We start from the raw sequence: 13592 nt of genomic DNA, 5'->3' as shown, positions 1-13592 counted from the left end.
ATTTTCACACATCTGGGAAACTGCTGCTTCAGTGGAACTTTTGTGAGTGTACAGGGTCTCTTCTTCTGATATCTTTGGCCAACAAGTATATCTTTGGCTAGTATCTATATTTGCGGCTGATAACTTCCGTATATGTGTATTATTTACATTCAAATCATACGTATGCTTATAAGTATGCGAGAGCGAATTAGCTAAACATTTACGTGTACGTGAACATACGTACAGACATACTGGAACACAGTAAAACTATGTTTAAGAAACTTAGTTTTCAAGGTAACAGGTTTACTAAGGGGGAGGGGGGGGGGGAAGAGGAAGCAGCCCCTTGACATGAAGAACATAACCTCTTGACTACATCATCAGAAACTGGGACAGGAATGTGACTGATATTGATAAGGATATCACTGGATTCTGGCTTTTGATTTAGAACTTCTCTGTCACACTATAAAGCTGCTGTTTGCACGAGTTGACTGAAAAGGTATGGAATGCACGTCGCCTGGAACAAAGAAGAGTGGGAATAGCTAGTGATTTTAAATTACTTTGTAGTACATGTGGCTATGAATTTTCATTTTTCTTGTCTATGAATCTAACAGTGGTTCCTACAAAAGTAATTTTAGGTTAACATTCCTCCGAGATGCCTTGGATGGGGTACGGAAGGAAGTAATTTATTGTGTAGTTTCCTGAACATGCTTCCACCATGCGTGAGGTTTGACAAAAAATAATGAAATTTCAGATGCTGCATCTGATACTGCCAAAGTTTCAGTGAAGAAAGCACTAGAAGAGCTGGTTGAAATAAACCAAAAAGAAATAGATGCTGGCGTAGACATCGACGACAGTGAATCTACAGCAAGAATATTGTTGATCTCTTTAAAGGGCCACACATCTCGACATGATGGTGCAGCTTTAACTGGCACTGATTCAGGTAAAGTTTTAGATATAGAAATTATGTCTATATACTGCCACCAATGTGCAATTAGAAAAAAGTCCAACAATAAACACAATGAAAAACTGTGGTAAAAAAAGTGTGCAGTAGCATGTTCCAGAATTTATAATGGCTCAAGAGGGGCATGGAGGCCTCAGTAGTTGTGTGGATTTTCTACAGATGGGGCCAGTATGGCACTAAGTTCACTAAATATCTTTGTGATGGAGATCCTTCTCCTTTAAAAGTGGAAATAGATAATAATAATAATAAAAAAAAAACATACAAGACCCCAACAGAAAATAAAAAATGTTTTGGCCACATCCAAAAGAAGCTTGATGGTAGGTTTCTTTTACTCCTAAAGGAGAAGGAGTAATGCTTGAGGATAGATAATCACTTGGAGGAAAAACAATATTACTCTTAAAGAAATTTATTCTCTTATGGGAAAGCTATTAGGAAAATAGGACAATTCACGAGCAATGGGCAAGCTGTGTGGGCAATTTATTTTCACAAAATATCCACCTAACACAAACACATAATCTGTGTCTGAAAGACAATTAGTGTAACTATAACCCAAGAAATTACAGCCACTTGCTGTAATATTCTGGAACGGTACTGTGCCTTGGCACTCACCTAGACGACACCTAATTGTCGGTCTGTGACCAACGTGTCACTTAAACCAGGGACTCTTTGGTATGTGGTGTGCATGACATCTGCAGTAGCCACATTACAACAAACCCACTTTTGTATGTATAAATATTAGCCAACTGGCCAGGTAAGCTGAATAAGTGAGTTAACGTGTTAGTGTCCACTATAGTATTGGCTTACATCATTTTGACAGGACCGCCTACCCGGGGGTCCACCTGCAGCATCAATAGGTCAAGGGTCGAACTGAGGCCCTCCTGGCTTATGAGCCACTGGGCAACTGCCAGCACCACATGCCACACAAGGGCTCACACCCCAGACATCTATGCTCCCACCACTCAACACGGTCAGGGGCAGACACCAGCACATACTGTGCTCGGCCTGCCGTACTAATCTGTCACATCAGCTCCTGACACAGCTCAACCACCCAGACAGGGTTGCAAGAACCATCCACCATCATGCAGAGCTGTGCATAGCTGCTGTCATCTCTACAACAATGTTTACCTGTCGAGGCATGTAGGTTCGAGCCACACTCAGTGTCCACCAGGCACGAGCATGAGCTACTAATACAGACTGCTGTAAAGTAATGAAGGGATTCTGCTGTCATGTGAATTGTGACTCATCCCAACTTACTATCCTTCACCAGACAAACCCACAATGTTACATCACAAACACTTGCTACCAAAAGCTGTTATTAATGTAATTAGGCCCATTAGTCAGGTTTATTGCAAACCCTGATTTCCTGAGAGAGTTATTTTTTTAATTTGATGCCTGGAAAGTATCACAGCACACAAGAAAACTTTTTTTTTCTCTGACAATATATATAGATGCACAGAAGCGCATCCCCCCCCCCCCACACACACACATATTTAACACTAAAAAACATTCACAAGTTAATTAAATTTATTACATGGGACAGAAGGTCACAGACATATGCAACGGTGGAATATGTTTAACTGATGTATTTGCTGTCATCAGGAACTCCTTCGGGTCACCAAGGAATGATCACACTGAGCACCAAGTAATGATTGACGTGCTGAACAGTTTGACGTTCTGCACCAGAATCATAACCAGAATGATACAGAAAAGGCTTCCCGCTGTCTCTACCATTACCATGAATAATATCCATGAAGTCATTGTCACAATTGGAGAAATAACGCTTGTGAATATCTATGCACCACCGGGAACTGTGAAGCCTGCATTTGTACCCTACCATGCTGAGGAAGTCTATTCATGGGAAAACAAGAGAATGCAAATGAAGCCCCAAATACTTGAATTTGAATGAAATGTAAAAAAGGATATTCTATTGACATAACATACTATAAATAGGAGTCTATGATGCAATTTTATATTTCACTGAGGGAGAATAATGGCAGAACTGAAGTTCTGAAGAGTGTTGGTGAAAATCTAGGTGTGTGCATTGCAAAAGCATGTTATACCATCAATCAGAGCACATAAATGATGCCGAGAGAGCAATGTCTGATTTATAAATACAGGCAAGACATTTTAGAAGGGGAGAGAAGAGAGACCTGGAGAATGAGGAGAATCCAATATGGTGACTTCTAAAATCAGGTAAGCCTATTACACATTGAAATATATGAACTAAATCTTTCAACTGCATTGTCTCAGTTTTACGCAGTTTTGTATTACTAGAAGCCTTTTCTTAGAAAGTATAGGAGCTAATGCTATGAAATTTTAAGGAGCTGTTTGAAACATGTCATCATCTTACTGGAACTGGAGAAATACAAAATCCTTTATTGACACCCACCTATGTAGGGAGAAATGACCATCATAATAAAATAAGAGAAATGGGAGCTCGAACGGAAAGATTTAGGTGTTCCTTTTTCCCACGCACCATTCGAGAGCGGAATGGTAGAGAAGTAGTATGAAAATGGTTCGATGAACCCTCTGCCAGGCACTTAAGTGTGAATTGCAGAGTAACCATGTAGAAGTAGATTACTTACCAATACTGCAAAGAGCAACTGATAATTTATAATAGATGTTACTTGAGTGACTAATTCAAGAGAATAGCAATGGTGTACTGTAGTGTCAGAGAAACTGCCAACGAACGGTAACCTGAAACGTCCTTTACAAATTATGATCGGGTTGTGTTGTGTTTCCTGTTTACAAATGTTGTGTGTGTGTGTGTGTGTGGGGGGGGGGGGGGGGTGCGCGCGCGCGTTTGCGCATCTAGTTGCACATGAACAGTTGCTGCAGCACCAGTAGGGATCTACACTTCTACAGATGACCGGCACACTACAAATTTGGCAATTTTCAGCTATTTTTTTAAAATACTTTCATTGCCTCTTAGCAGCTAAAATTCTAACAGTGCATTTCTTTCATTGTATTCTTCCTGTGTAAAAACTTTCAAGGTCAGTTTCCACATAGTCTTATTGGACCATTCCCTTGTCAGTGGTACCAAAAGTGGTTGCAAACACATCTAATTATGAAGTTATTGGTAACTTTCACAGCTTGTAATTTACATAAAACAATGGAAAATCCAGGATGAAATAACAACATTGTGAATAGGATAGTTTACTATTCAATACACAGAAGAGACACTGGGTTGCAGACCAGCACAACAAAAAGACAGCTCTACATCTAAACTTTTAGCCAAAGGGCCTCCTCCTGAAGCAGAAAACACACACACACACACACACACACACACACACACACACACACACACACAGTTTCTGGTTGCTGACTAGTCCAGTCTCAGCAGCCAGAGATGGTGGCCATGTGTGACAGTTGAGGTCATGTGTGTGAGTTGCACTTGTGTGAATGTGTGTGGGTTTTCTTCTCCAGAAGAAGGTCTTTTGGTCAAAAGCTCAAATGAACAGCTTTTATTGTTGTTGGGCCTCTGCCTATCTGCAACTCGACTTCGTCTCTACATGATGAATAGCAATCTATTTTCTTTTTTGTAATTTAAATACTTACTTATAATATTATGATTCAACACGAAATGGAATGAATCCACCAAATGAGAAGAGAAGGGGAAAGTGAATAGAAGGTCGAGATTTTTTGGGAGAGTTCTGAGATGGTTTGGTGCAACTGTAAAAAAGCTACTTACAAAATACTAGGGTGACCAATTCTAGAAAACAACTTGTAAACAAGCAAGACGGAACATCAACTTGTTTCAGTACCAACCCTGACAGTAACGTGTTTTTTCTTTAATTTTTCATGTTTTACAAAGAACATATAAGGTAATTACCCACAATAGGTAATTTCATTTTCAGGCCTAGTTTCACCAAAACTAATTGTTCAAGATATACTTTCTGTCACTAATAATGATAGTGTATTAAATTGCATGGAAATATTTTGCATAAAAAAATTTTCATAATTTAAGATGCTTTACAAACACATGGAGATTTGCAGTGAGGTGTGACTGAAGTTATATTTCCTCAGTTTAGAGCTCTCATCCTCCTCCTCTTAGTCAATATCTTACTTTTCCAAAAATTTACTATTTAAAATTTTATTCATAAATAAAATTATTGTATTCTACAATGTTCCACTCTTAACCAAAGATTATTTGCACAATTCAGTCCCATATTTCTATTGCCCTGATTTTTCAGATTTCAAAAATGCCCACTTTCACTGGGAAAACTTCTTAGTTTGCTGTTTATTAAATCAAACAAATTTAGCCTTTTTGGCAGTATTTGTGAACCCCAGAAGAAGTATACATAACATTCACAACATAGTTCTACAATTTTGTCAATTTTCCAGATATCCAACCCATAATCAATCTTATAATTTCATGTCACCTAATTTTGTTCTTTTTCCTACTGTAAGCCTGAATATAATGACAAATTTTAATTATTATTCATACATACTTCTATAATTAGTTGCACAGGACAGTGCTTCAGTCAGCCTGTAGTTCAAATTCATTCTATCAACATCTTTGTGACATTATATTAATAACTCACAATTGCAACAAATCAAAATTTGCAATGGATTTGTTAGTTAAGTGGAGTCCAATAGTGAAATTTTACCACTACTATTCAAACCATTGACAGTAGCATAATTAGCCTGGCAATATCACATGTTAAATGAACATTGTGCAACTAGTGTGTGGAAGAAGAATTTACATGCACCATATCGGTATAACCATGTTCTAATCTGCTACCTATGATATGTGATATGGTTTGTTGATGAGTGTAGCTTATGTATTTGCTGTAATTATCAAAACTCACAAGTGTAGAAAGCTGATTATCACAAAAATAAAGGTGTGTTACCACAAATGTGATTGAGATTGAAAGCTACATGCTGCAGTTTAGTGTAAGTTATTTAGCGAACATCAATCCAACCACTTAACAGTAGTGTGAACTAAACCACTGATGTGATGCGAGACCACCGAAGGCTAACAACCAGATAATGTAAGTTATGTACTCTAGTGTTTGAAGTCTTTGTCGAGTAACCCTGACACGAGGCGTTTATGGGAAGTGTGATAGATTGTAATAAAGAAGCTCAGGAAACATAATGGGAATCGTCTGACTATAGGCAATGTTGTTGTTATGAAGCACATTGAGGGGGAGAACAAATTAAACCTGCTATTTTTAAAATTATAAAACATAACTACTGCGCAAACATAACAAACTCATATGTCCTTTATTAAATAAAAAAATATTGAGTTAATGAAGAAGTTGGTATCACTTATTTCTAACACTTTATGTTAAGTTTAGTCTTGGCCAATGCACTTCAATCAGAGGTCCCCTTTCACTCCTACAAGCTGTGGTGAATGGAAACAGTATTCTCAAACTTTTTTCTGATAATAATGAATTCTTGTCAGAAAACATTCTCCACAACATTGAAAGTTCCATTACATCAAAATATATTTTCGGTAGGTTGTCTTCACTTTGACTGGAATTCCAGTATCTCAGAACATTTCACCATTTACAGTAAGCAGTCCTAGAACTCAGATATTTATTCATCAATTTTCCAACTAATGCCAACAGTAGTCTAAAAATGAGCCACTTCCTCACTTCCATTGATGAGCATTAAAAGTTCTGGCAAAATTAAGATACCCTCCACTTTATTTTTGCATTCATAAAATTCCCATTTGTTAGGAAATCTGGCAACTTCATCTTGTCTCTTAAAATATTCACTGTACAAAGGGCGTTCAAAAAGTTTTGCACAGCCGTCTCTAATTTTTTTATTTTTTGCGGGAGAATGAAATATTTTGTGAACATACCTGGAACATTTAGCTATAAGTTGGTGTATAAAAGTATTTTCTTTTATTTACAGGTGAGCTATAATGGATGGTGAAGTACATGTCAAGTTGCGACAACAGTCGGTGATGGAGTTCCGCTTCAAGACCGGTGATGACTTTTTTTTTTTTTTTTTTTTTTTTTTTGTTTTTGGTTTTAGGGCGCAAAACTTCTATGGTCATTAGCGCCCAGCCCGTGACTTAAGACAGTAAAAAACCGAAATTGAAAACCAGCAGCAATGGGAACAAAGTCTTAAAATTGGAGAAACTAAAAATAAAAGGAATGCTTAAAAATCCACTACAGAAAAGGGGTAAGGTGATGACTCTACCACATCAATTCACAGGAAGTTGCTCCCTGTTTATGGTTGGATTAAAAGAGGGGTAAATGATCAAACTATGAGGTCATCAGTCCCTTGTTCTGAATAAAACAATGCCACATGAGTGAGAATAAAACAAACGAGAGTGACAACTCAAAACGGAATGAAAGGAAAAAAATCACAAGAACGATGAAGGGTAACAAACATGTAAATGGACAAAAGGGGACAAGAAAACCACAGAAACGGGATGAAGAGATTAAAACAACAGAGCAGATTACATGGCTGGCTGACCATGAGAATGAAACAGAAGCCGGCCACTCTGCAACACATTAAAACCTCAACCCTAGAAGCACTAGTGTGGAGGACACAGAGGCACAAAGGACATGCGCTAAACCTTAGATCAAATAGTAAAACCCTCCTTCATGAATAAAATGTAAAACTAAATCAGCCGATGTGGCGTTGTCACATAAAATTAGCGGCAACAAGTCCAGTAACCCAAGATTTTATTGGTGGGCAGTCAAAGTGGGACAGTGCGCCAGAATATGGGCCACTGTCAACTGGGCGCTGCACCAACACTCAAGCGGGTCTGCACGGTGCAGGAGGTAACTGTGGGTTGCCCAAGTGTGGCCAATGCAGAGCCGGCAGAGGACAACTGATTCCCTGTGAGAGACCTGCATGGAAGTCTTCCACGCATTCGTAGTCTCCTTAATGACATGCAGTTTGTTGTGTGTACTGTTATGCCATTCCATCTCCCAAACCCAAAAAACCCTATAGCGTAAACCAGAACACAGGTCAGGTTCAGAGATGCCCATCTCCAGAAGCAGCTCCCGCGTAGCCTGTTTGGCCAGCTTGTCGGCAAGTTCGTTGCCTGGGATACCGACATGTCCTGGGTTCCACACAAACACCACTGAATGACGGGACTGGTCCAGAGCATAGATGGACTCCTGGATGGATGCTACCAAAAGATGGCAAGGGTAGCACTGGCCGATAACTTGTAGGCTGCTCAAGGAGTCAGTACACAGAAGTGAATCCCTGGGACATGAACGGATATACTGAAGTGCACTGGAGGTGGCCACCAGCTCTGCAGTGAATACACTGCAGCCACCAGGCAAGGAATGCTGTTCAAAACGGCCTCTGTGGACGTAGGCGAAGCCAACACGACCATCAGCCATCGAGCCATCAGTGAAAACCATTTCAGAGCCCCTGAACACATCAAGAATCAAGAGGAAATGACAGTGGAGAGCAACAGGAGTAACTGAGTCCTCAGGGTCATGCGAAAGGTCCAGACAAATCTGCAGCCTAGGTGTACACCATGGAGGTGTATGTGGACGGACCTGGATGGGAGGTGGTAAAGAGAAGGACTCCAGTTCAGACAGAAAGGATCACACACGAACCGCAATCGTTAGCCCTGACCTGGGCCAGGGCCACCAGTGCGAGAGATGAACTGCCACGGGTGGAAAAAGGAGAAGGTAATTCAGATGCTCAGGAGAACTACAAATGTGTGCAATGTAACTGGTGAGCAGTTGTGCATGTCGGATCCGCAATGGTGAAACTTTGGCCTCCACCACGACACTGGTCACTGGACTCATTCTAAAAGCTCCCACTGCTAGGCGAACGCCACAGTGGTGGACTGGGCAGAGTACATGCAATGCTGAGGGTGCCACCAAACCATAAACCAGACTCCCACAGTCAAGGTGGGATTGAACAAGGGCTTCGTAGAGCTGCAGCAGATAGAGCGATCTGCATCCCAGTTGGTGTTGCTCAGGCAGCACAGGGTACTGAGGTGCTGCCAGGACTTCCGTTTAAGCTAGTGAAGGTGAGGTAGCCAAGTCAATAGGTCACCGAAAACCAGTCCTAAGAATCAATATGTCTCCACTGCAGTGAGTGGATCATCACAAAGGTAAAGTTCTGGTTCCGGATGAACTGTATGACGCTGACAGAAGTGCATGACACATGACTTAGGAGCCGAAAACTGGAAGCCGTGGGCGGGAGAGTCCATGACTGAGCCCAGAGGATGGCTCCCTGTGGGCGCCGCTCAACGACACCAGTACTGAAACTTCCTGGCAGATTAAAACTGTGTGCCCGACCGAGACTCGAACTCGGGACCTTTGCCTTTCGCGGGCAAGTGCTCTACCAACTGAGCCAGCGAAGCACGACTCACGTCCGGTACTCACAGCTTTACTTCTGCCAGTATCTCGTGGACGTAGGCAGAAGTAAAGCTGTGAGTACCGGACGTGAGTCGTGCTTCGCTGGCTCAGTTGGTAGAGCACTTGCCCGCGAAAGGCAAAGGTCCCGAGTTCGAGTCTCGGTCGGGCACACAGTTTTAATCTGCCAGGAAGTTTCATATCAGCGCACACTCCGCTGCAGAGTGAAAATTTCATTTTGGAGACACCAGTACTGGTGGAGCAGTAAGAAATACAGAAGTTGTCGGCATACAGAGAGGGTGAGATGGACAGTCCTACAGCTGCTGCTAGACTGTTAATGGCCACTAAAAATAGTGATACACTCAATACAGAGACCTGTGGGACCCCAATCTCCTGGATATGAGGGAAGTATGGGAGGCACCAACTTGGAAACGGAAAGTACCGAGCTACAGGAAACTGTGGATAAAAATTGGGAGCAGCCCTCAGAGACCCCACCCGTATAATGTGGCAAGGATATGATGTTGCCAGGTGGTGTCATACGCTTTGTGTACATAAAAAAAGACAGCAAAAAGGTGTTGGTGTCTGGAAAAGGCTGTTCAGATGGCAGACTCATGGGACACAAGATTATCAGTGGTAGAGTGCCCCTGGTGGAAGCTGCCCTGAGATGGAGCCACTAGGCCAAATGACTCCACGACCCAACCCAACCGCCGACACACCATATGTTCCAGTAGCTTACAAACAACGTTGATGAGGCTGATGGGCCAATAGCTATCCACATGAAGCGGGTTTTTACTGGGTATGAGCACCAGAATGATGGTGCTCTCCCACCACTGTGATGGAAAGATGCCGTCACACGGGATCTGGTTGAAGAGGACGAGGAGATGGCGCTTGTAGTCAGATGAGAGATGTTTAATCATCTGACTGTGGATCCGATCTCGCCCAGGAGCTGTGTCGATGCAATGTGCAAACGCACTGAGGAGCTCAAACTCCGTAAATGGGGTGTTATAGGGTTCACTGTGGCGTGTAGTGAATGAGAGAACTTTCCTTTCCATCCGTCGTTTGAGGGTGTGAAAGGCTGAGGGTAGTTCTCCAATAGAGGATTGAGCATAGTGCTCAGCAAAGTGCTCGGCAATCGCATTAGCGTCGGTACATAGCACGCCATTGATGGTAATGCCAAGGACACCTGTTGGGGTCTGGTACCCAAAATGTTGTCTGATCTTTGTCCAGACTTGGGAGCTTGAAACATGGCACCCAATGGTCGACACTTACCTGTTCCAACACTGTTTCAGTCGTTTTATAAGCTGGCGTACATGGAGCCGCTTAAAGGTTATCAGATGCTCTAGGGAAGGATGTCACTTATCGCTGTAGAGCTCGCCGATGCTCTTTAATTGCCTCAGTGACTTCTGGGGACCACAAAGGGACTGTCGCCAGGGGCCCCTAAACAGTGATGGATTGCATTTTCTGCCGCAGAAACGATCGTGGTAGTCACCTGCTTAACAATCACATTGATGTTACCATGTTGGGGAGAGTCAATGGTGGCATCAGAGGTGAAAGTTTCCCAGTCCGCCTTGTTTAAAGCCCATCTGGGCAGGCGTCCATGGGCCTGGTGCCGGGGCAGTGACAGGAAGATGGGGAGGTGGTCACTACCACACAGGTCATCATGTGCTCTCCAGTGGATAGATGGGAAAAGTCCTGGGCTGCAAATTGATAAATCAATGGCCGAGTAACTACCTAGAACCACACTGAAATGTGTGGCAGCCCCAGTATTTAAGAGGCAGAGGTTGAGTTGTGACAGAAAATTTTTGACATCTCTGCCTCGGCCAGTAAGCATGGTGCCACCCCACAAGGCGTTATGGGCATTAAAATCTCCCAAAACTACGAAAGGTTTTGGAAGTTGGTCAATTAGTGCAGCTAATACATTCAGGGGTACTGCATGATCTGGAGGAAGATATACATTGCAGACACTTATTTCCTGCATTGTCCATATTCTGACAGCCACAGCTTCAAGAGGGGTTTGAAGGAGCACAGTTTCACTACTAGCTGAGTTTATGTAGTAAACGCAAACTCCACATTGCATTGCCAGGAACCAGGTTTCCTGCAGAGCAATGCCAAAAGCAGGTGTAAAGCTTAACAGTTGCCGTAACTCAGCCAAGCAGTGGAAAAAACCACCGCAATTCCACTGGAGGATGACATCATCATGCGACTGGAAAGGCATGGAACATTCAATGATGCAGTTTAAGCCTCAGGGTCGCCTGCTGCCACCGACTTTTTGCCTGAGCAGTCTATATCCATTGTGTCTGAGGGTCCAGCAAGATCCAGGTCCTCAGCAGATGCCAGAATCTCCACCCCATCATCAGACGCAGAGCTTTTAGGTAGTGGTAGTGTGGATGCCACCACAAGTTCCTTGTTCTTGGGAGTATTTCCCCCCCCCGATTTCTTGCACTGTTCCTTGGGTTTCCCCGGCTGGAGCACACTATCCCAGATGTTGCCTATCTTGCGCATGGACTACTCAGTTTGTATATTTTGCTCATTTTTTTCATAGTTCCATACAACTTCTTCCTGTTTTCTTGAGTTATCTGTGTTCAGTTTTTCAAGGCCTATCCACTGTGCCAATTTATAACTAAATCAAAGGGGGATGCGATAGGGAGGTTCCCTTGTGAGAGGCGACAGGAACTCTAGGAACTGATGGGGTGACAAGAGGAAGACCGCACTGCAGTTCTTTACTCTAAATCCTCACACAAACGAAAAAATGGCTGACATCAAAATAAGTGTCTAAGGAATAGAAAATCAACTGAAATCACTCAACAGAGGAAAGTCCACTGGACCTGACGGGCTACCAATTCAATTCTACACAGAGTACGCGAAAGAACTTGCCCCCCTTCTAACAGTCGTGTACCGCAAGTCTCTAGCGTAACGGAAGGTTCCAAATGATTTGAAAAGAGCACAGGTAGTCCCAGTCTTCAAGAAGGGTTGTCGAGCAGATGCGCAAAACTATAGACCTATATCTCTGACATCGATCTGTTGTAGAATTTTAGAATGTTTTTCGCTCGCGTATCACGTCATTTCTGGAAACCCAGACTCTACTCTGTAGGAATCAACATGGATTCCAGAAACAGCGATCGTGTGAGACCCAACTCGCTTTATTTGTTCATGAGACCCAGAAAATATTAGATACAGGCTCCCAGGTAGATGCCATTTTCCTTGACATCCGGAAGGTGTTCAATACAGTTCCGCACTGTCGCCTGATAAAGTAAGAGCCTACGGAATATCAGACCAGCTGTGTGGCTGGATTGAAGAGTTTTTAGCGAACAGAACACAGCATGTTGTTCTCAATGGAGATGTCTACAGACGTTAAAGTAACTTCTGGCGTGCCATAGGGGAGTGTTATGGGACCATTGCTTTTCACAATATATATAAAAGACCTAGCAGATACTGTCAGAAGTTCCATGCGGCTTTTCGCAGATGATGCTGTAGTATACAGAGAAGTTGCAGCATTAGAAAATTGCAGCGAAATGCACGAAGATGTGCAGCGGATAGGCACTTGGTGCAGGGAGTGGCAACTGACCCTTAACATAGACAAATGTAATGTATTGCGAATACATAGAAAGAAGGATCCTTTATTGTATGATAGCGGAACAAACACTGGTAGCAGTTACTTCTGTAAAATATCTGGGAGTATGCGTACAGAACGATTTGAAGTGAAATGATCATATAAAATTAATTGTTGGTAAGGCAAGTCATGGGTGCCTGGAATTCGACAGTAGGAAAAGGGAAAGAAGGAAACAGTAGGTGAATATGGATTGGGTCTAAGAAATGAAAGAGGAAACCATCTGGTAGAATTTCGCACAGAGAATAACTTAATCATAGCTAACACTTGATTCAAGAATCATAAAAGAGCGTTGTATACATGGAAGAATCCTGGAGATACTAAAGGTATCATATAGATTATATAATGGTAAGACAGAGATTTAGGAACCAGGTTTTAAATTGTAGGACATTTCCAGGGGCAGATGTGGACTCTGACCACAATCTATTGGTTATGAACTGTAGATTAAAACTGAAGAAATTGCAAAAAGGTGGGAATTTAAGGAGATGGGACCTGGATAAACTGACTAAACCAGAGGTTGTACAGAGTTTCAGGGAGAGCATAAGGGAACAATTGACAGGAATGGGGGAAAGAAATACATTAGAAGACGAGTGGGTAGCTCTGAGGGATGAAGTAGTGAGGGCAGCAGAGGATCAAGTAGGTAAAAAGACGAGGGCTAGTAGAAATCCCTGGGTAACAGAAGCAATATTGAATTTAATTGATGAAAGGAGAAAATATAAAAATGCAGTAAATGAAGCACGCAAAAAAGAATACAAACGCC

General features: G+C 42.3%; 1 protein-coding gene across 1 annotated transcript in view; it reads right to left on the bottom strand.

Moving 5' to 3' along the window:
• The window catches only part of LOC126184922 (3'-5' ssDNA/RNA exonuclease TatD), a 52177-nt gene that overhangs the window by 2780 nt on the left and 35805 nt on the right, over nucleotides 1–13592 (bottom strand). The gene's annotated exons all lie outside the window — the stretch shown is intronic.

This window comes from Schistocerca cancellata, chromosome 1, assembly GCF_023864275.1.
Source record: "Schistocerca cancellata isolate TAMUIC-IGC-003103 chromosome 1, iqSchCanc2.1, whole genome shotgun sequence".
NCBI lineage: Eukaryota > Metazoa > Arthropoda > Insecta > Orthoptera > Acrididae > Schistocerca > Schistocerca cancellata.
Note: the sequence above shows the minus strand (reverse complement) of the source record. Positions and strands in the feature narration are given on the sequence as shown.